General features: G+C 40.9%; 1 long non-coding RNA gene across 6 annotated transcripts in view; it reads right to left on the reverse strand.

Moving 5' to 3' along the window:
* Positions 1-10,183: 10,183 nt before the first annotated feature.
* LOC115946609 (uncharacterized) overlaps positions 10,184-21,743 on the reverse strand; it is a 36,969-nt gene continuing 25,409 nt past the window's right edge. For all 6 annotated transcript variants that reach the window (XR_004080659.1, XR_004080661.2, XR_004080658.2 and 3 more), the window contains one exon: positions 10,184-10,770. This is a non-coding gene — a long non-coding RNA (uncharacterized lncRNA). The remainder of the gene's footprint in view (positions 10,771-21,743) is intronic.

A 21,743-nucleotide genomic window follows, 5' to 3' on the forward strand; every position in this document is an offset into this window, starting at 1 on the left:
CCATTGGCTGCCGCCAAGCCAGCCGCCGCGCCGATTGGCCGAGGCCCTTCCATTGTCCTGACCAGAGAGCTCCTCCGATTGGGAGCGGCGCGGGACACGTCACTGAGGATTGAAAGGGCGCGCAAATATAAAAGTGAGCTGAGGGAGCCGGGCGGCGGCGGGAGTTGGAGTTCTGAGGTAGCGTGTCGGTGCTGCGCCGCCGACCGGGAGCAGCGCGGCCCGGCTCTGCCCTGCCCGCCGTGACACGGCCTCTGCGCCCGGGGCAGCCGCATGCTGCCTCTCGGGGATCCCCCGCACTGCCCCGGCCGTAGCAGAGCACCGGCGCGGAGGGCGCTTTCCGCGTCTCTTTCCTCCAGCCTCGTGCAGTCCCGTTTCATGGACGCGGAAAAGGAGGCGCAGCGGGGCTCGAGGAACCGAGCCCGCGTTTCCCCGCGCCTCTCACCGGGCTTTGCAGTCTCACGGTGCGGGCCGGCACACGGGCTGCTGTGTGCGCTGCTCTGCCTGCTTGCACGGCGCTGTGGGGTGGGTCGGGGTTTTGCTCCCCGCAATGAGTAAGAATGAGTCGGAAGGTGCTTACTTTCTTCATGACGCCCTGGGTGCAAGGAGCGGGGGGGGGGGGGGGGCGGCAGGCAGGCAGTCCCCCCGGTCCTCAGCGCTTCAGGAGCCATACCCCAGCAAGAGGCAGGCTGAGCCGGGGAAAGGTTGGCAACCTGAGCCACATCTCACCTGTCCTCCGCTTGCACCCTGCTCCTCTGTTATAGTCGCTTGCATTATACAAGTCAGATGTAGAAAACTATAGAGCAGAAGGAATAACCCTTCACATCTGCATCACTTCACTAGCGCAAACAGCCTTGCGAGGAGCACTGCCAAGACATCAAAAACCACTATGCTCCCCTGAAGGGCATTATCAGTGCACTTACTGAGTAACAAACTTGAATGAAGAGAGGGGTATGCGGTCACAAATGTTCATGTGCAAACAGTCCTTTTTTACTATCTACATAATTACCATGTTCTCTTTAAGTCTTCCCTTATCCATGAAGTTTCAAAGGGTTTGTGGTCTGGCACACACAGGTTTGTCCTATTTTCATGTTTAGGTGGCCTACAAAATTTTTAAGGATTGTACAGAGCATCTCTTCATGTGACCTGCTACTGATATTACCAGCATAACAGCCGTTACAAGGGAAGAATAGCTCTTAAGATGTATTGATCTGAGCAGAGTCCAGTAATTTCTGTTCTGGATCCAAAGCCTGAGCCACTTGCTGCTGCTGCTTGGTTTATGATTGTTGCCTCCTAACATTTCCCCACCTCAAGCTGGTGCTTCTTTCAAGATCTTGCTCTTGTGATGACAAATGAATTCAAAATCTTCCTTCACAATTACCAATCATTTGGCAAGGTACCCAAGAGAAGTCGAAGAGCCTTCTATGTAATGACTCTAAAACTGCCTCATTTGTGAAGAAGTGCCGATGGACACATGAGGAGAGCAGTTCTGCTTTGTGAAATCATGCAGGAATACATGAACAACAACAAGCACTAATGTTGCTGTCTTATGTAAAGGTTTTTCTGGCTGGTTTGTCTCAAAGTTGAAACCTTTACACAGAAATGGAACAGAGGAAAACTGTAACAAGCACAAGCAGTTACATGGCCTGGTGCAGAGGCTCTGATAGCTGGGCACATACTGAACTTCTTTAAAGTTCCTTCCATCAAAACCAGACCCAAAAGGCAGGAAAAGGCAGGCATTTATTCTCACCTGTTGTCTAGAGCTAAGAATTTAGCAAAATGCAAGTGATGAGGAGGTTCTGATTATTTGACATATTCACTTCATGTTGTGCCATATCCCTTCTGATACTTTACAAACATTCCTCCTTCTGCAAACCTTACTCAAATCCAAATCTGTTTTACATTACACTCCACATGACAGGTGCAGTTGCTGAGATCACTTGGATAACATGAGCCACTTTTGACTTCACACACAGAGGCTTTGCCCACAGAATATTCGGGTCAAAATGTAACAGCTCACCATGAGTCCTCCAGAAACAATAATAATAATAAAAAAGTACATAGCTGCACAGGAAGTTTCAAAACCCCTATTTAGTAATTTTGGTGTTTTGCAAACTACAGTATACTTTGGGAAAAGCCACAAGGATTGGTTGTCTTATTGCAAAGCAAGAGTAAAACTGATTTCTATTAGATAATGTATTTTCAAATACCTCAATTTTTACAATACCTTTTATAGCTACTTACAAAAACTAATAGAAATGTTTGAAAGGAGCCTTTTGGTTCAGTTTCTTTTCCAGACAAAGCAAGCTGAACTTGGATGGAAACATCAGCTATGTATTCTCAATCTCTTTTTAAAGCATCCTTTTGGTTTGCATTTGCTTTAGAAGTAATAGAGAAGGCCTCTCCAAAGACAGACCTGTGTAAGCAGTGTATTGCTGAATAGGAACAGAGAAGTTCCAACTGAATGATGAAAACATAGTTTTATTGTATTTAAAATGTTCCTCTCACTTCAGCTCATTCCCTGTGCAGCTCACAGCTGAAGACTTCCAGCAAAAACAAACAAGGATGGAGATCCCAAGAAGTACAAACCACCTGGCTGGCAGTGAAGCCTGATCAAGAGCGAGATGCAGCTCCCAAAATAACCTTGTGAGATGCCTTGGTGAGACTCCTTCAGCAGAATTTAAGTCACAGTATATAAGGAGCCAAACCTTAGTCTCTGCCTACTTCATTGCTGTGGTTGCTGACAGAGGCGAGAAAAGAAGCTTGCATCAATTCCAGGAGATGCAGGAGACCCAAGATGTGGGGCAGCACACATCCCCTGGGCAAGAAGGTTGCTGTTCCACACCACCACCTTCTCTTATAGATTTTGCTTTCTGTGAAGGACACTGCTTACTCCCAGTGGTTTTAGCTGGAAGGCAGAAGACTTCATAGCTTGCTTTGTCAATGAGATTCAGTGCCTTCAGATTTTGTCACTCCATCCTCCCTCCCAAGGAAGAGCATTGTTTCTTCAGGTCAAAATTGAGGGAATATTACAGTGAAACAGGCACAATGAAAACTAGCTTTATAGTAAAATCCAAAGCTACTGTTAGACTATTTTTCATGAGATCTGAAAACTTTTCTCAATAAAATTGTTACATTTCCAGCTCACAATGAGAGCAAAACATCTGCAGAGACAGTACCTGGGCACATGCTGGAACTACTGGTGATTCGGGTTGTCACTGCTGTTTTCCAACACTTCCAGCCGTACAGCAGGCAGGTTGTTCACAGTGCATTTGGAAAAAGCACTGGCTGTATTTGCCCTTTTCGTGAGGCTGCGGTGCCAGCCTCTACACACCCCAGATGAACACTGTTCTCAATTGCTCGTTAGGTGTAGACTTGTATCCAATTTTTTTCCTCTGGTGTCTTATTTAAAATCTTCAGGAGATACTTCAAACATTTCCTTAAAATAATTTCTGGAAGAGAAAGACTCCATTCAAAGAAATGAGACTTAGCATGTCTGCAAATAGTAACAATGCAAGGAATGTGCTTTGCTTTACCTTTCTGGCTGGATTTGCTCAGACTGTGTCAAGTAATACACATATATTGCTGGCTCTCTTCTATCAGCAAGCATTACCTAGTGAACAGGGCTTCAGAAAGCCATTTGTCCTTTCAGCATGGATGAGTGGCTGGCTAGGCTGTATGTGTGTTAACTGTGGAGTGTTAACAGCAGCCAGACAAGGTAGCCTCGGCTGACTAAAGGAAAGGGTCTGGGAGAGGTAGGCAGGGAGATGGCACATGTGCCACTGCAATAATTTCCTCGCCAAGCTTCATGTGTGAACCAGCTGATTTTTGTTGACATATGAGCCCTGCAGACAATTCTATCATTTCTAGAGCTGATAGGTTCTTAAATCAGGCTCAGCACTTACACAGTGCCTTTATCTGTATAATGGATAACATTAGAATTTGTACGCTTTCTGAGGAATTAGCTGTTATTAAGTATCCAAGAAAACTTATTTCCATAGCAAAAGTGTATAATGTACATGCTGTTCAGCTCATAAAGTGGGAAATACTGATGGAGATATGTCAGCATGGACTTTTCTCCTGATGATCAGTATGCCATGAACATTTTCTCACAGGGAAAATGTGTATAGAAAGTAACTGTTTCATGGTAACAGTAATGTAAATTATTTACTATGATGACATTTATGATTTCTTTAGCGTCTTATTCCTTATCTACAAGTACATAACTTCTTTAAGTGCCTCCAGAGTTTCAGACGGATGGGAACTGTGTTCAGTTTCAACAGCAAAAAGGAGTTGAAGAAATGCTCTTCCAGAACTGCACTATTTCTGAAGTCACTGACCTGTTGAGATGTTTGATTTGCTGAGAGCACAATATGCAGTGTTACATCCACTTATCCCTTCAACTTTCTGGAAACATTGATTCAAATATTCCATTCCTCTCCAAAATCTCCAGACCATTTATGTGATTGTACACTCAAGTCCACCACCACGGTAAGAGTTATCAGCTGCTTCTAATAACCTCACAATGTTGCTGTGACCTTCATAGACACTCTCCTCTAGAGGCATTAGTACGCAGCTTCTCTCACTTCAGTCTCGAGGCAGGTAAGTTTCTGAAGCTGATGCCACTATTAGACTTTTACACCTGAACAGACAAAATCCAACCAGGCCTAAAATGACAAAAAACATCTGAGATTCCATTCTTCCTATTTTATCCAGCCCAGAAGATTCAACAAGTTATGTTGCCTCATATCCAGGGACAGATAGCCCTCAATGCTGCATGTTAAATTGGAAAGATTCCTTGAGCCAGGTACAGTGCTGGGATAGAGCTTCTATTCCCATAAGTTTTCTGAAAACACACAATATACAAACATCACTCTGACCTGTACTCTGATCCTTTATACAGGACTACATCTGTACCTGCAACACAGGCTAAACCACTTGCTTCTGAATATGTAGAACACACCTTAACACCAACACAGTATTATCTCCACAAAACAGGAAAATAATGTGAATTTATGGGATGTAGAAACCCACAGAAATAGGGGATGCAGCACTCATCGCTCTATCTGTTAACTACACAGGCTCTACCATGACATCTATACTGCGTACAAGCAGCTACACGAACTGCTGGAGGAAATACATCTTCAAAAAGTAACTTGCATGGTTTGACAGGACAGTCTTGACATTGGATGAATACAGCCCAGTGTATATGTTTGTCACTGAGTAGTGTCCATCTCATCCCTGACAACGCAATGGCAGACAATGGAGAGTTTCTCATTCATTCGTGGAATTGTCCACATATTAAGCAACTTCATTAACTTGCTAACTTCCCAGTGTGATATGGTGTTCAAGGAAGGTTACAAGTACTACAAGTTTTCAGAGTGAATCACTTAAGGAGGGCAAAGAACATATCATGGAAGAGCAGAAGCCTCAAAAAATGCTACCCTTTCTCCATCTCTCTCTTTTCTGTCCCCTTTCTCTCCTCTTTTTCCCCATACTCTGGTGTGAAGATAAGCTGGAAAATGCACTGTAGTGGCTGTGCCTGCTCACCAAGTACTTATCAATAGCATTATTTAATGGTAAAGTATTTTTCTAGCCACCACACCTCTCTCCACACCCCCAGAATAGTTATCCAGTGTATGTTATACTCCAGTGAGTGCTGCATTGGTTAAACACCAATTATATGCAGCCATCCCAGTTTATTACTGGTTCAGGAAAGAGGATCACCTCTTAAATGGACATTCAGAGAACTGAAGTCATGCTAATATTCTTATAGACTGTGTCCAGCTTCTATCATAATTAACCATCCTGTTCCTTCTATTGTCTTCTTTCCCAGTGCTGTCATCTGCCTTTATTTAAGGTCTCTGCTCCAGGACTTGGGAGACCCCAGAAAAGAAACAGAGGCAACCTTAGGATGTAAGAAATTACATACTTTGTATTGACTAAGCCTGTGATACCAAAAGGCATTCAAGGGAATGCACACTTCTCTCATCTCTTTCCAACAGTAGACAGTTGTTTTGAAAAGAGCTCTGTCAGGTCATCATTGCAGGGAGACAGCTTCTTCCCCAAGCAGAATCTTGGTATTGAACTTTTTCGTTAACACACACTTGTAGTCTAAATTTATTTAGATTAGTACTTTCTCAACTAGAGGCCATTTGGCTTTCTATTCTTTCCTTATTCACCTTCACTCCTTTCTCAGGAGTCTTAGAGGACTTTAAGTCTTTTTACATTCTCTTAATTCCCCTCTTTTTCTCATTTACCATGTTTCTATGAACTTTAATTTTGCTGAAGCAAATTTAAGTCCCTTACTGAATATGCCCAAGTTTCACTGAGTGAATGCTGCCACAATGGAAAGACATAATTTGTTGTCAAAGTCAAAAAGCAAGACAGTTCGGATAGAAAATCAATGTGGTGACCTCAAATTTGTGTCAGACGCAAAGTTAGACAAACTTGCACTAAACAGATCTGCAGCACTGAGAGTTTAAACAGTCTGTAGTTCAATGTAATGAAAACCTGATGGTTTCCATGGATCTGGGAGTGTGGATTCCATTCAGACGTTGATATGCATGTTACGTATAAAAGTCACTGGGTAGGCTGAGATGGTTTGACCAAGCAGGCATCTCCTTAGTCTCCTTAGGGTAAATTTAACTCACCCTCGTCCTACAGCATGGATAAAAATCAGAGTGAATAGCCACTCCTTTGGCAAGAAATACTGAAGCAGTAAAACGTTCAAGAGCCTCTTTGAAGCTCTGGATTTTGATTATTTGAACTCATATGACTTAATAATGACAGCTTTTATAACAAAAGATATTCTTGATACTGTGTTATTTTTCTTTTACAGCATAACAGATCACATAACTGTTTCAGGGTTTCAAAATATAAGCAAGTGGCTACTTATGGGATTAAACAGATGTAAGGGATGTGTATATTCACGTCCATTCAGTCTCTCTTTCCAAGACCCACATAGTTTGTTACTAGCAAAGGTTTTGCATTCAAACCTACAAAATTTTGGCGAGTACTTATTACTGTGTTATCCATATCAGTTTGGGTTTTGATGTATTCTTGTTGCTTTACTATAAAGATTATTAGTTTTATTTCGCTTCTGTCTCCTTAAAAGCTTCAACACAAATACTTTTGCAACCCCTCCTGCACACCCACTGTTGCTGGTCTGATAGCCCTTCTGAAGCTTATGAAGCAGTTAAATGTTTTTTAAATGATCCACCCTTTTCTGTCACTAATAATTACATACTCAGATGTGTTGAAGTCATAGTAAGTAGTTGTTTATTTTATCTGATCTTGCAAAACCATCAGTTTTTGACCATGCTAGCACAGGCATAACTAGTGAAGGCATTAAGTATATGACTAGAAAAATACAGGTTTATGTCTCTTTTTTTAAATAGAAAAAACCGTGAAGGAATAGAAAAGAGCCACAAAAATGATTTGAGAATGTGAAAAAATAATGAAAACTATAAAAAGCTCAATCTGTTTCTCTTAAAAAGAGGGGGGAAGAGGGAGATTGAGAAGTAACATGATTACAGGATAAAAGCACCTTCCTGGGGAGAAAATAGTGAGTACTAAAGAGCTCTTTAATCCATCAGAGAAAGGCATAACAAGAATCAATGACTGTAAGCTGAAGGCAAACAAATGCAAATGAAAATAAGGTAGAAAATGTTTAGCAGCAGGTACGATTACTACTTGTATTATCCTAGTACCTAGAAGCCGAGTCAAGGATCAGGGCTCCCTCACACTAGGTGCTCGGAGAAAAAGAAACACAACAATGCAACCCAAAAAACCCCAAACCAAAAACCCCACCCTAAACCAACAAACAGCAACCGGAAAAGGAAAACAATCCCTGCAAAAGGTTAGAAACAATACATAAGATGAAGTAACATAATAAATCAAGTATAATATTATCGGATATGACAGGCAGTAGTTTCAGGCCATGGTTTCATGATACAAAGTGTTGAGATACCAGCCTAAGGTGATTCTGCCCAACACAAACTGATTCCTCCTGCTTCCACAATTTCTCTGCAGCTGTGAAACTCTGATCCTTGTTTTAAGAAAGGGTTAAAAGGAGGGTTTTCATTTTTTCTTTACATCAAAACACCAGTGGAACTGATGTACTTTTGCAAGTGTTTTGACTTCTATGAATTTCAGTGAATGGCTTGACCAAAATCTTTCTAACTACCCATATGTCTCAGTATCATCTCCAGTGCTGTTTACAGGACATCTGAATTTGCCATGTTACTTGTGGGAAAAGACTGCATGACTCAGATTAAAAAAAAAAATGCAAAAACAAAGCATGAGGTTTCTTTACTTTCCCCATAACAAATTGCTAGCCCAGCCACCAAATCTCAAGTGCCATCCATGGATAAAGTAGAAAATTAACAAAACCTGAAACCTAGCCTATGGTCTGGCAAGATTTCTCTGGAAAGAAAAACAAAATACCAAACTATCACCCTAATCAAGTCTAAAGATACAGAGATGAACTTGTGATTCCCAGCACCACTGCTCTGGCATCTACACACCACCCTTGGTAGCTTACAGACACAACAGGTCACTACAGTTTGACTGGGAAGAAAATTAAAGGGGTGAGCCAAGAGTGGCATTTTCTACTTGAAAAGTTTTTGCTACCTATTTTTCAGGCCAAGGATCACATGGGCTGCCCCTGAAATTCATCTGGAAGAAAACGGGGAGTCTTGAGGAGTGCTTCTTCTTGTCTTCCAACAGAAAAATACAGAGAAAACACCACCTTTGATTTCCATTTCTTTTTTTTACACTATTAGCAGACTACAGCAACACACCACACAACCCCAACATCTATTGCACTGAGAAACTCCAGAGGAGCTAATTTCTTGGGCTGGGAGTGCTGAAGAGAAAACAAAAGCTACGGCAAATTCTCCCTAAACAGTACCCGAGACTTGAAATCATACTGGGTATAGCCATGGCATTTACTACCCATCCTTATTCCTTCCCCTCCTTCCAGAGCCAGCCTCCTCCTACCAGCTGATGCTCTGTACTCCACTAAGCCAAAAAGTCCCATTCCCATACTAGACAGGGAAATGGCTACAACCAGCTCTGAAAACATTAATTTTTCTTGCTCCTTGTTAAAAATACTTCGATCTATGGCTATAAAAAGCTACACTAGAAAAATTCTATTTCATTACAAACTTTAAACACCTTATAGCCTTAATATATGCCCTCATAGTATGCTGACTATTGTTCCACATGACTGTGGCCACCGTGTGTACACAGGACACACACTGCTCAGGAAATGAATCAGGGTTGTGCATCGAATTAGATTATTTATAGGTTGGTATATGTGTTTGCTCCAGAAGTTGTGCAGAGAACAAGACAGACAACTACAGGAAGAGAGTGATGGGCATATGGTTAAGGCAGTTGAACGCCACATAGCAACACTCAGTTCTGCCTCTGTGTTTGCCATCAGCTCCTCTGCAGAAGGAGCAAGTCAGACCAAGCACCTTGGCAGATGGCCACCAACCCTGGCTTCCTCATTTTCTGGGAGTCCAAACTGAAACACCTTGGCCCCTTTATGTAGAAATGCAAAGCAGCTGATTATAATGGAAGCTTTGACTTTTGAGGGAGAATGGAGCTGGAAGCACAAGGTTAAAAGGCAGGAGAACCCAATCAGTATCATCGACTTTACGACTGACTGAAGTGGCTCGGTTTTCTCCCTGGTCAAACAGGGCGATGGTGCTCATCTGTTGTTCTGGGAATATGCAAAAAAATCCCGTCAAATACTGTGAAGCTTTTAGATATCACTGTAATAAGCCTTCAAAGAAAAAAAAATAAAGGTATTCTTGATACTTTATATATAAAGAAAGTTTTAGATCTTTTAATATCTTAATTATCCTATATTGCTGCATACTTGCTTTAAAAAGTCTATACAATATAAATACTAATATGCACAGGGATGCAGCATTTCCATTTTTGCCCTCAAACTCTATTTTTAATGTGATTTTGCAAAGTGCTTTCCAGCTTCTATGAGACCCATTTAACTTTAGTACTCAGTGTAACTGCAACATGGTCATATGGAACAGGACAGGGAACAGAGCAAACAAAAGATATTCTCTGGTTCACAAAAATACAAGATGTCCTCACTCTCAGCTGCATAGTATGTCATGTAACCACAGCCACAGAAATAGAAAAGCAACAGGAGAGCTAGTAAAGGTTAATGCCTTTTCCTATTTATTTTATTGGTCTGCATCACAGGATATCATCACATTGAAAGTTTTCAGTAGTAGTAGGCTACTAAGAAAACAGCACATTGCAAAATAAAGTAGATCTTATTTGTGTTCAGCAAATAAAACCAAGTCTACTAACACCTTTAAAAGTGACCTGAATAGAGTTCCAACAGTTACTCTGACTTCCAAATCTGAGTTAAGAGAAATACCACAATGACTGAAAACACAGGTGATGAAGCCACTGAATGTAAAAATATAACACAATAATCACAGCAATCACAAGGTTTTGGCACATAACACAACAGAAATATTTTAACAATCTGTAACAACATCCCAAGCACATAGTGTCTGAATGCTATTAAAGTAGGTGTGCAGGAGACTCAAAGATAATACCATTTTTTAGGATAATTTTCACGTATTAGAAGGAAATAGAGGAATAACACAGAAATTTAGGTTGAGGTCTACAATCAGATCTTCAGAGTAGAAACTTGCAGTCATCCAGGGTCCCATCAACTCAGTCAGGCCCCATGGCTACCGAGGTCCATTTGAACAAATCCAGCAGGAGGGCCTAAATATGTAAACAGAAAAAGGATGAAATCAGGTAACACAGCGTACAGCTCTAATTAAAGAGACACCAAACTAGTCCCAGAAAAAAATAATCTGTTTAGATCATTACAAGATTTACATTTTTACCACAAAACACTGCAGCTACCGCAAAGTCTGTAGTGATATCTTATATCAAGAGGTTTATACAGCATTAACTGATCACAGCATAGTCCCCTTTGGGCAAACATGAGTACCTGCAATGTGTTTGCTCACCTCCTGCATGCTGCTGCTTTTTTGATATTTATATATGTTTTGGTTTATTATTTTAAATAAAAGAGAGTGGTCTAAAAATCAATAAAGGTGACATTTTTATTTTCATCAACTCTTCATCTCTACACATGTAGATTTTTTGCCTCTTAGTAACAAGGTGGCAAAAACTAAAATTAGATAATCTTACCATATTTTAAAACACTAAAACTGACAGAAAGTAGTATTATTTCTATTAAAACATTCACTGTTATGCCTATCTGAAAGCTTTGAGAAATTCTAGCCTGGCACTGTTAAGTGAAGTAGCTTTTTATGCTGGTGTTTCTTCATAATATATAGGCTTTTTAGAAAAGACAGGCCCGGTAGGAGGGGAGGGGGAGTTGCCCTTTATGTTAGGGATAGGCTGGAGAGTATGGAACTCTGTCTGGGGACAGGTGATCAGTTAACAGAAAGTTTGTGGGTCAGGGTTAAGGGGAAATTGGTGATGGGACACATTACTGTGGGGATATGTTACAGACCACCTGATCAAGAGGAACCTGTGGATGAAGAACTCTACAGACAACTAGGAAAAGCCTCATGCTCACAGGCCCTTGTTCTCATGGGGGCCTTCAACCACCCTGACATCTGTAGGCGTGATGGTACGGCCCGGCACAAGCAATCCAGGAGGTTTCTCGATTGTGTGGAAGACAACTTCCTTCTGCAAGCAATAAAGGAGCCGACGAGGAGAGGTGCCCTGCTTGACCTCGTGCTCACCAACAGGGAAGGGCTCGTTGGAAATGTGACTCTCCAGGGAAGTCCTGGATGCAGTGATCACGAGATGGTCGAATTCGAGGTCCTCAAGACAGTGAGAAGAGCATGCAGTAAGCTCACTGCCCTGGACTTCAAGAGAGCAGACTTTGGGCTCTTCAGGAACCTGCTTAGCAAGGTTCCATGGGATATAGCCCTAGAGGGTAAGGGGGCCCAAGACTCTTGGTTAATATTCAAGGATCACCTGCTACAAGCTCAGGAGTGTTGCATCCCAACTAGAAGGAAGTGCAGCAGGAGGGCCAGGAGACATCCTTGGATGGATAAGGAGCTGCTGAGAAAAATTCACAAGAAAAAAGAGGCTTATAAAAGGTGGAAACAAAGACAGATGGCCTGGGATGAATACAGGGATGTTGTCCAGGTAGTTAGGGACCAAGTTAGGAAAGCTAAGGCCCAATTGGAGCTAAGCTTGGCAAGGGATGTTAAAGATAATAGGAAGGGATTTTATAGGTATGTAGCGGCTAAAAAAGAAACTAAGGACAATGTAGGCGCCCTCCGGAAGCTTTCAGGAGAACTGGCTACACAGGACTTGGAGAAGGCTGAGGTTCTGAATGGCTTCTTTGCCTCGGTCTCCACTGGCAAAGGCTCTGACTGCAGCACCCAAGTCTTGGAAGGCGGACGCAGGGACTGTGAAAACCTAGACCTTGGGTCCACTGTAGGAGAGGATCTGGTTTGAGACCATCTTAAGAACCTGAATGCACACAAGTCCATGGTACCTGATGAAATCCATCCGCGGGTCCTGAAGGAGCTGGCGAATGAAATTGCAAAGCCACTGGCCATCATATTTGAAAAATCATGGCAGTCAGGTGAAGTTCCTGATGACTGGAAAAAGGGAAATATAAGCCCCATTTTCAAGAAGGGGAAAATAGATGACCCAGGGAATTACAGACCAGTCAGTCTCACCTCTGTGCCTGGCAAAATCTGGGAGCAGATTCTCTTGGAAGGCATGCTAGGGCACATGAAAAACAAGGTGCTTGGTGACAGCCAGCATGGCTTCACTAAGGGGAAATCCTGCCTGACCAATTTGGTGGCCTTCTATGACAGGGTTACAAAAGTGATGGACAGGGGTGGAGCAGTTGACGTCATCTACCTGGACTTGTGCAAAGCGTTCGACACTGTCCCACATGACATCCTTGTCTCTAAATTGGAGTGTCATCAGTTTGATAGGTGGACCACTCGGTGGATAAAGAACTGGCTGGATGGTCGCACTCAAAGAGTTGTGTTCAACGGTTCAATGTCCAGCTGGAGACCAGTAACGAGTGGTGTCCCTCAGGGATCAGGGTTGGGACTGGTCTTGTTTAACATTTTTGTTGCTGACATGGACAGTGGGATTGAGTGTGCCCTCAGCAAGTTTGCCAATGACACCAAGCTGTGTGGTTCTGTTGATACGCTGGAGGGAAGGAATGCCATCCAGAGGGACCTTGACACACTTGTGAGGTGGGCTGATGCCAACTTCATGAAGTTTAACCAGGACAAGTGCAAGGTCCTACACCTGGGTGGGAGCAATCCCAGGCACAGCTACAGGTTGGGCAAAAAGGAAATTCATGGTAGTCCTGCGGAGAAGGACTTGGGGGTGTTAGTCAATGAGAAAATGAACATGAGCCAGCTGCAGTGTGCACTCACAGCCCAGAAAGCCAACCATATCCTGGGCTGCATCAAGAGGAGCGTGACCAGCAGGTCAAAGGAGGTGATCCTGCCCCTCTACTCTGCTCTCGTGAGACCTCACTTGGAGTATTGTGTGCAGTTCTGGTGTCCTCAACATAGAAAGGACATGGAACTGTTAGAACAAGTCCAGAGGAGACCACGAGGATGATCAGGGGACTGGAGCACCTCCCATATGAAGACAGGCTGAGAAAGTTGGGGCTGTTCAGCCTGGAGAAGAGAAGGCTGCGTGGAGACCTCATAGCAGCCTTCCAGTATCTGAAGGGGGCCTACAGGGATGCTGGTGAGGGACTATTCATTAGGGACTGTAGTGATAGGACAAGGGGTAACAGGTTGAAACTTAAACAGCAGAGGTTTAGACTGGATATAAGGAAGAAATTCTTTACTGTTAGGGTGGTGAGGTACTGGAATAGGTTGCCCAGGGAGGTTGTGAATGCTCCATCCCTGGCAGTGTTCAAGGCCAGGTTGGATGAAGCCTTGGGTGGCATGGTTTAGTGTGAGGTGTCCCTGCCCATGGCAGGGGGGTTGGGACTAGATGATCATGAGGTCCTTTCCAATCCTAACTATTCTATGATTCTACGATAAAACCCAGTGGTAGTCCACACATAGTATCATACACAATTGCCAGTAAGAAAATATACTGTCGCAAAAACCTGTCTTCTTTATAAGGAGGTTTGCCCACTGAAATATAAAGACACTACAGGAGTATCAGGTTTATGGTCAAAAAAGCATGCAGAAAAATAGGCTACACTGTGGAGTATTGTGTCATCCAAACTTCAGCAGCAGCATCGCTCATCCACCCCAGGAAGGGGTCCAGATGAGTTAAAATAAACACACTTTCTGGTAACAAAAAAAGTTCAGGAGAACCAACTCTCTGATTACTTTCGTACCTCCTGTTTGATAGCTTAAGATGCAGCAAGACCCTTTATATAAAATAATAAGTTTAAAAAATATTCCAAGATTCAAGAGGACACAAACATCTGAAATTTATTGAAAGAGATATTGATTTGTCTACAGCATTGATACAGAGGTAAGGACTCAAACTGTTATTATTGCTAAGTGGGGAAAAATACTACATACAAAGTTTTCTATTCACTATGCATTAAATTATGGGCACTAAGATGCCCTTTTTGCTGAAATGAGATGCTAACTTTACTTAGACTGCTTACCTATGAGGCAACTCATAAACATGCAAGGCAGAGGTGACCTCCAATTTGTCAGAGAAGGTAATGTTTGTCTTCTTAATGCTGGAGTTAGCTCAGGATAGGTATCAAAATCTTGATTCCCATTTTAATGTTGAATTCCCACTTGTACACCACATGCGGGTCAGAAACTAGTACATGGTAAAGAACCTGCAACACCACACTTAGAATATAGTGTCAGAATTTGATTATTTTATCTCAAGAGAGTTAAGGACTAAAACCTGCCTGTCACTCAGTTACATGTATGTGGACAGGCAATTTTTAATTTCCCTGAGCATGCTACATACTGTAATACTTTAATTTGGACACCTAACTACTAGACACCGCAGACAGCCTTTCTTCTTGCTCTTACAAAAATGCATTAACAGTTTACATTTCAACAGCTGGTAGTAATGCATCTATTGCAAAAAATAACAAGAAAGAAAATAAAAAGCTGGGGTTTTTTTTTGCTTTGGGTTATGCCTCCCTGACACTAAAGTTGCCTCATCTCTGGTTTAAGTGAGAAAAGCCTAGAAACAATTCTAATTCACTCCTCTTTGCTACCATGCCCATACAACTATGCACCAGTGGAAAACTAGCCAAGAGCAGATGTTATTTCCTCGGCCCTTTCCCCAGCCCCCCTTCTCAGCCTGAGTTGTGCAACATGTTGAAGGGGAAGGAAAGGATGACTGTGGCTGGGTATGGGACCTGGCTACAAATGCCTTAAGCAAACTGAAGGCTTCCTCCTTCTGGGGAGGATTCTTACATCATAGAGAAGGACATACTTCATTACTGAAGTACTATGGAGTATAGTTATTAGAAGACTTCATAATTTAATTGTAAAGAAATTACTGAACTCTATTCATTATTACTGTAAACTAATTCATCATTACTGTAAATCAACTAAAAAGATCAGTGCCTTCTCAACAAATGCAAAACACAACTTTTCATGCTAGGCACCTCACTGCAACATTACAAATCAATCCCAGCAATTAATGTCCAGTCCTTGGTGGCAGGTGGGAAAGTATTCTAAGCAATATTACCTGGGAAGCAATCACAGGAGTGAAGAACTCCAAAGAGTAAACAATACAGTTATATTTGAGAACAGATCTTTAAGGTTTTCATACAAATAAGTTAATTGCTGATGACACACACAAAGCTGTGCAGCTACACCATCATCACCCTGCCTATTGCTCAGATCCAACATCACCTTAGATCCCAAAATTACTCCAAATCCTAAGATTCATATTCATAATTTTCAGATACTTTCAGCACATTTCCAAGATGGTATTTTTCTTAATTCTTCCAATCAGCTGAAGCATTCAATCAGGTTATCATCATCACCATTATGTTTTCTTCTCTGCTTTTGAGAAATGCAACCTCATCTCACATTCATTCAGAAAACTGCTGCAAAGACCTTCTTCCTACTTGATCACTTGGAGAACACATCACTGTCTCCACAGCTCTCCCTGGCTTCTTCTGTAATACATTACTTTTCTTCACTTTCAAGGCCCTTCTTCACTTATCAGCACCTCACCTATTGTTCCTCAGCTGTGTCAGGAAGACAGCTGTGGTTTGCAGCATTTGAAGCTGGGCCAACTTTTAGGAAATGTAAAGCTGAAAAGTTCGTTAGATCACACTGTCTGATCCATTTATTACTTTGTGTTTGGCCAAAACACTTTCAAAACCTCTCACTTTTTACTGGAAAAAAAAAGCCAAAACAACATAAAATAAAAACAGTTTGGATTCTTGTCTCTCTTCCCTTCCTATCTCCCACCTCTCATTCAGTGTCAGCAGTCCAGCTTCTAGCTCCTCTCTCACCCACGTTACATTTTCAAACAAACCTCTTGAGCCTTTTTCGTTTTACACCTTACACTTTAGGGAAACTTCCTTAAATATTTGAAACCACAGTTCACTGCTGTCCTTCAAAACTTTATTTGAAATTCAACTTACTAAAATGCCCCTACAATCCCCATGAGCAAATAAGGTGTATGCTCACCACCTATTTTAAAGTGTGTAAAGTAGGCAAGCGTGGGATGTAGGAGATGGATCCTCCTACACAGGAAACAGAGACATTTCTGTTGAGAGTAATTTTGATCACTCCTGAAATATTCCAAACTGTCTTCTGAAAGAGTCTCTGGATAAGCTGTGGAAATGATCTAGGGTGATCAGTCTTTTGATTTAGGTCTCTGAGTTGGATGCTTGAAGCATGAATACTCCCCCTCAATTCCTAGTATTTCCCTTCTCATCTATGTATATTTCCTCTTTTCAACAGGACTATATTTACACTGTAAGTATTTAGGATTGCAGATAATCTTTTCAGCCCATGTTTGAGTGCTGCCTAGAAGCACAGGAACTTCAATGCCCAAGTAACACAGTAATACAAAACCAGTCTTACAATGCTATACTATACTTTATTAAACAGTACCTGATCATGTAATTATCACAGAATCATGCACACACACCAAACAGAAGATGCACAGCTATGCATCAACTTTAACTTTGTTATTTTCTAAATTCCTGAATCCTATAAGAAAGTGCTGGAATGTGTTCATGGCTGGCACCACTTGTTTTTTCCCCCAGTCTGAATGATGGGCAAATCCTCAAGACAATTCAATACAGTGAAAGTGAAGGGAGAGTAAGAGTGATGAGAAGGTATATGTAGATCCAGGACACATACAGACCTTTTGGCAGAGAAAGCAGGGTAAGGAAAACAAACCATGGAAATCCTTGTCATATGCGTGACACATGTCATAAGCTTTTTTCTGAAGTCATCCATGAGACAATAGTAAAATATAGGACTCATAAGGTAAAACTATGAAATATAAGGAACCCCTTCCTATATGCTAAGAGTTCGTGCCCCGCAACACACACTTCTCCCTGTTAAATTTATTGAAATTTAAATACACCCTATTTAAAAGATTTTAGTAACATGAAGAATATTCCTAAAGACCAAAATAAGGAAGTAAACCCCCCAGCCATGCTAAGAAAATCTCTGAGTCTCCAGAAACATGATTATTGCTGGAAAAAAAAAAAAGAGAATAAAACATTATAAAGGAACACTGAGCTTCAAGAAGTTACTTAAATCAAATAGGAGTCTCTCACAAATTTGAAAATAGCACAAACAGTAAGCAAAAGTCATATTAGACATCATGTACACAAAGAACAGACCAACTACTACTGATGATGATCTAGTTCTTGCTCCAGATCTATTCATCCAGGTAACAGAAGTTTTCAAAGCCAAAAGAGAAGATTTCCTCCTGAAGCAAGCAAACAAAAAAACCTAAGACATAGACAGGCCGAGATCAAAACCCGATGAGAATAAAAAAGCAAAATATTGGACTAATTGATCTATTTCATCATAATAAATTTAATTAATGGCAAAGAGTTAACTGCAAAGTGTCTCAAAAGAATGGATCCGGTTCTATGTTATGGTATAGTTGTTAATCATCCAGAAACGAGGGTGAGGACTATGGCATAAAATCTGCAGTCATTTAGATTACTATGAATCAGGGAAAAGTGCTATTAATAAGTGGACCCCAAAAATGCCAAATCAAGTTTAAATCATTATAGTTCTGTCCAAATGGCTAGCCAGGATAACTTATATGCATGACAGAAAACAAGGACCTCAGCTATTAAGTCCTCACTCCATTTCAGTTGTTCTTAACTAGCAATAGAAACCTATTTTTTGAGTAAATCTTTTAGGATATCCTTCAGGAATTAGCTGTGATAGTCCTTTGCCTCAGGATCTTGCTTACCTTGCCTCCCATAAATCTTAGGTCATATTGCTGCCCACAGTCTGTTTTTCCCTAGTTTGAAATATAGGTCTTAAACGTATACCTGCAGTCTCTTCTCTTGTTTGGTTACTAGAAAAACAACAGTGTTTGTAATATACTACAACATTGTTGCCATCCTCCTGCTGTTAGGATTCAAGGTCTTCCTCTGGCCATATCCTCTGTGCTGTGGCACAGATACTGCTGGAAAGGGTGTTCTGGAAACGGTGTCCTTCATTATCAACACAAGCCATTTCGTTAACCCTTTGTTTTGCTCTTTCACCTTATGCTTACAAATATATTTGCATCCATCCTGCATTTATGCCAAACTCGATACTTCTGTTACAACTCTTACACAGTCTTATGCTAGTTAAATTGATCTGATGCAGATCAGTGAAGAAAAAACATGTATACTTCTACCTCCTCCTTCCTTTGACATGTGCTCCTCTAATCTTGCCACAATAGCAGCAACCATCACTGGTGAGCCTGCTCAGGCAGAAAACTAGGAGAAAGATCAACCCTTTATTAGTAAGACTAGAATTGCTTTTAAACAGTGCAGTTCCCTGCACTGACTCACTGAGGCAGGTGAATGCTAGTGTCAAGTGCAAGGGAGGTGGTAGTCCTGCCTATTTATTGGAAGTTGCTCATTTGAACATGCAGTAATGGGAAAGCACACCAGATGCTTTAGCCTCAGGAAAGAACCATGGCACCACTTCAGCTGCTTAGTGCAAATCTCTGCTCGGTATACCACTACAGTAAAAAAAAAACAACCAAACAACAAAACACCCAACAAACAACAAACCAGGCTGCTTAAACAGCGGAGAAGAATTATAAGAAAGCCAGTGTAATAGGATTATAAAAATCAATGCTGTGACCTTACCAGAAAAAAAACCCCAAACAATAAAAATCCACACAAGCTACAGGTCACTCAAAGGATACTAAAGACCCAGAAAAGGTTCAAATGTGAGCAAGGATAAATATTGAAAACATTCTATGAAAAAAAATTAGGAAGTTTAAAATCAAGAGTATTATGCATGGATATATAAAACAACAACTGCTTTAGAGAGGTCAGGTCAGACATTTGTATGCTTGCTAACTTGTAACACTAGGAAAAAAAAATACAGAGAAACACCCAAAGTGCAGAAAATTCAAACCTGATCACAAGAAATGTTTTTCGTATCATATGCCATTTCTTCATATTGATTATCAAGGAAATTCAGTTAAAAATGTAAAAACAATGTCCTTATTAACAATAGCATAGCTCAAATTGGTTATTACATAAAGAAATCAGGAAGAAATCAGGAGTTAACATCAGCTGAAGCACTGTGATGTATTTACTCATGAAACAGGAAACTGTTGTGGTTTAAGCCAATATGATAGCTCCTACGTAAAAATGTCAATAAAAAGAATAGCAAGTTGATTCCATCATTGAACTTTTATGCACAATCTCACAGGAACTTTTCCTGCAGTTTGCATTAAATGCTATTAATTAGTCATTTTCAACTGGATGGTCATAGAAGATTTTGAAACAACTAAAATTTGCCCACATTAAACTCCTATATATGCAATAAAGTCAAATATCTTAAAAACTAAAATCAGCATTATTATAAATTCATTTTCTGAATAACAGAATGCTCTACCTAAAACATGGTTTTCCTCATTTCCAGTCAAGTTTCCTAGAATTCTATTTTTCATAGACCTAAAATAGAACATTTTCTCCCTTGCCATTTTTTGTAAAGGATTGTTTTAACAAGAATGCTCATCACAGATCTTGATAAAAAGCACCCAAAAAGTGACTACTTACTGATCACCCGCAAACAAGGGAGTCAGAAATAGCTTAAGCACTAACTCCTTAGTACACCACCACTATACTGTTTGTTACCTTGATTAGATCATCCTGTTTTAGTTTGAAATGCATATTGCACAGCAAAGGCTAGAAAATACATCACCCCACTGTATTAGTCATGACAAAAACATAGAGAAAATTACTATTCTTTCTTGAAAAGCAAAGAGTCTTAATTTTATTAAGATGGGTGAGGAAAAAAATGGAAAAGAGCATAAGGATAGGGCTTCATATGTTTTGAGGTTTTTTCCCCACTGTGTTTGGGAAGGCAAACAGAACATTATATTGTCTGGGGGTGGAAGATAGCGGGAGAAGAGGAGGGAGAGGCTGCCCACTGCCAACACAAGGATGGGGCCTTCATGGCTTAGCTGGTGACTGGGTCTGGTGAACAGAGCAGAAGTAAATGGCTGAAGCATCACGCAGTATGATAGAGGGTACAAACGAAGGTGCAAAAGGTCAGTAATAGAGTCAGCACAAAGAACCAGGAAGATTGCCTGGGAACTCTCTCCTGGAAAGAAACAATGAAGCTAGTACCAGTATGAGAGAAAACAAGGATTTAAAGAGCTACATAAACTTTGTACAGTGACACTTCCATGTAGGCATGGGTACTGTTTCTGCTGGAGAAGGGAATTTCATGTACATGCTGTCCATGTACAGCTGTCAGTCTGAGAAGACCTTACTATCTTGCAGTATTTCTTGCAATGACAGAAACGCTGTCTGGCATAAAAGCAAACCAACAGGTTGCATAAAGGCAACATACAGTTTCTGAACCAAAAAGGCAACATACCTTATAACATTTATGTTCTGAAAGCAGCCAACCATTCACCTCTGGAAAACTGGAACATAAAATTTACTCTCCTTGTTTAAGTTACTATTTGGGGGATGACACAGGCTGTGAACTTGTGAGTAGAGCTGTTGCCTGCCAGATTCACCTTCCACAAATATAGATTTTGCCTGTGATCATTTTAATTACACAACCCTCTGCCAAATACTGATCACTTGCTAAAATGGACATTTTGCTTTTTTAGAGGTATTTTATCATATGCTTGAAAACATGTAGTGAATATACATAACTTGAAATAGACTTCACTGTATACTTACCTACAAAGTTGCCCCACACACTTTTTTCCTTGGGCAATTACAATAAACTAAACTTGTATGAGAGAAGGTATAAATTGATTTCATTTAGATGTGAAGGAATTTCTTGTTAAAGGCATTTCTTTGCTCATACCAATAGTATGAAAGCTATTTATTTGGTAGTAAGAGTTTTTGGGCTGAAACAGACAGACATTTCCCAACTTCTTGTTGGTGATTAATGTACAGTTTAAGAGAGCCATTACTTTGTGACAGGCAGACATAGAAGCCAAGTGTCAGATAATGTATCAGCTTCTGCTGCACTTTAATTCTTATTTAATGATGAGAACTTTTATTCTTAATGTCTCATTTTAAATATTAAACTGCAAAG

This window comes from Melopsittacus undulatus, chromosome 2 (assembly GCF_012275295.1).
Source record: "Melopsittacus undulatus isolate bMelUnd1 chromosome 2, bMelUnd1.mat.Z, whole genome shotgun sequence".
In the NCBI taxonomy this organism is placed as follows: domain Eukaryota; kingdom Metazoa; phylum Chordata; class Aves; order Psittaciformes; family Psittaculidae; genus Melopsittacus; species Melopsittacus undulatus.